This window comes from Rhineura floridana, chromosome 3 (genome assembly GCF_030035675.1).
Source record: "Rhineura floridana isolate rRhiFlo1 chromosome 3, rRhiFlo1.hap2, whole genome shotgun sequence".
Lineage (NCBI taxonomy): Eukaryota > Metazoa > Chordata > Lepidosauria > Squamata > Rhineuridae > Rhineura > Rhineura floridana.
This window is the reverse complement of record NC_084482.1, coordinates 214,519,202-214,522,011: the sequence shown is the minus strand read 5'-3', so window position 1 is coordinate 214,522,011 and position 2,810 is coordinate 214,519,202.

Sequence of the window (2,810 nt, the reverse complement as noted above, 5' to 3'; positions counted from 1 at the left end):
TAAGGGGGTTGAGCTGAGTGCATGGAATCACTGTTGTTGCTTCTGTGGATGTAAGGGAGTGAGGTTAAAGGTAAATGAAATGCAAACAGAAAAACAAAAGACAGTGATGCTTTCCTAAATGCAATACCATACCAACCACAACAAAATTCCTATGAGTAAGGCAGAACACTCACCATCGCACAACCAGGCAGGATTGTTAAACAAAACCCCAAACAAACAAACAAAAATCCTGTCAGCCAGTCAGCCAAAGTGGGAGCATCTATGCTTTGGAACTCCCTGACTATTGACATTAGGCAGCTTCATGATACTCTTTTCAGCACCTGCTAAAAACAGTTTTGATCAGGCAAGTCTACCCAGGCATGCCGAAGCTATGATGTTTTTATCTGTTCTTAATTCATTGTGCTGACGTTTTGGTGGATATCCTCTTGAACCAGACCCCTAGAAACTTTACTTTTTGTAAAATGAAAGGTGAAAGTCCAGAGATTGAGGTGAGTCACCCAGACAGGACCCCAAAAATCTGGTCTCCAGGCGAAAACCAGAGACCTAAAATTGTAGTCTGGCAACTTCATTGTCGTTTTTGTGAATGCTGAAGACACACCACTTTACCCTGGCCTTTAATACCTGAGATGTATATTTTTAGGACCTATCCCTCTTTGCTTTTTTTAGGTTGTTTTTAATAGCTTTAATGCTGTATTTTAAAACTGTAACCCGCCCTGTGGCCTTCCTTTTTCTTTCTATCAATCTAAAGGTAAGGATTCAGCCTGCCTTTTTCCACCAGTTGTTGTAGAAGGCACATTTTGGTTTTTTTTACTCAAACCACTCTTTTGCAGAGAAGTGCTCCTACACAAAACAAGTGTATTAAAACTATTTTAAAAATTGACCTTGCAGGTGCCAGAATTGGAAAGAAAAAGAAGATGCAGCCTTTTATACACAAGACTCCAAATCTTTGCCAGGCTTGGAGCAACACTCATAGTTTTAAGAATTGTGCAAATCTGGTACATCAAGAGTTGTATTTTTGTTTTTAAAAAATTAAAGGTGCATGCACATGCATGTCATCAAATATTATTATTATTATTAGTAGTAGTAGTAGTAGTAGTATTAGTAGTAGTAGTAGTATATCCAGCCCTTCCTCCCAATAGGAGCCAAGGGCAGCAAACAAAAACACTATAAAACATTATAAAAAAGGCATTAAAATAGTTTAACATCTTTAAAAACATTAAAACAAAACATCTCTAAAAACATCTTTTTTAAAAAAGCTTTAACAACATCTTGAAAAGCAATTCCAACACAGATGCAGACTGGGATAAGGTCTCTGCTTAAAAGGCTTGTTGAAAGACGAAGGTATTCAGTAGGCACCGGAAATATAGAGACGGCACCTGTCTAATATTTAAGGAGAGGGCAACTGACCAATCATCTGAACTCAGGAACCACCAACACACAGTGCCTCCATCTTGCTAGGATTCAGACTCAGTTTTTTGCCCCTCATCCAGCCCACCACTGAGTCCAGGCAGCAGTCCAGGGCTTACATGGCCTCTCCCGATTCAGATGTTACAGAAAAATAGACTGCTCTCAAGGGCTTTGTATAGATATTAAACAGCATCAGGGACAAGATGGTACCCTGCGGTACCCCTCAGTGCAACTGCCACGAAGCTGAAAGACAATCTCCCAATGCGATTCTCTGAAAATGACCCTGAAGGTAGGATCAAAACCACTGGAAAACAGAGCCTCCGGTACCCATCTCACCAAGTCGGTTCAGAAGGATACCATGGTCAGTGGTATCAAAAGCCACCATGAGATCAAGTAAGAATAACAGGGTCACACTCCTCCTGTCCTTCTCCCGATAAAGGTCATCCATCAGGGCGACCAAGGTCAATTCAGTCCCATAACCAAACCTGAACCCAGATTGGAATGGGTCAAGATAATCTGTTTCATCCAAGAGTACTTGCAATTGCTGTGCCACTACCCTGTCAATCACATTCCCTAAAAAGGGGTGTTTGTGACCAGGCAGTGGTTGTCCCAAACCAATGGGTCCAGGATGGGCTTTTTCAGGAGTGGTCGGTTCACAGCCTCTTTCAGGGCAGCTGAAACCACTCCCACCCGCAAAAACGCGTTGACTGCACCCTGGATCCACTCAGTCAAACCCCCTCAGGAAGCTTTAATAAGGCAAGAAGGGCAAGGGTTGAGAGGACACGTTGCTGGCCGCATCATCGCAAGCACCTTGTCCACGCCATCAGGCCACATCAACTGAAACCGATCCCAAGAAGTTGCAGTGGATGTTGTACTGGGCACCTCACTGGGGACTACAGTAGATGTGGACAGAGCAGCCAGACTGCTAGGGAGGTAAGAAACTTTACATACAGAAACAGCGATCCACCTACGCATTAATGCCCTAGTGTGGTCTAGGAACAGTATCCGTTTGGCGGTGCTGGCTCAGATCACTTTCCTCTGAGCTGAGAGGTGGTTATGGTCCTTTTTCTGCAAACCCTAGCTTTTCTCACTTCAGCTTTTTAACTCCCCCCAAATAACACTGTTTTTATTATGTTCAATGTTTTATTTTCAGAAAGGAAAGTGGGATTCTCTCTGCTCAGTGCCAGTGTGCACACCAACCCACCCACTACCCCATGGCCTCCTCCTCCCAAAATGAGCATTAAGTGGCACCAGAGCAAGGAGAGGGATTATTGGGGAGGAGCAAGAGATCCTGCTCCAAAGAGAGAGGGAGAGAGAGAGAAGTTGCTTAGACATGGTCTCCAGATTAAACTGGCCAACGGGCAGGAGAGTGATAATCAAAGAGAACCCAAGAGTCTAAAACG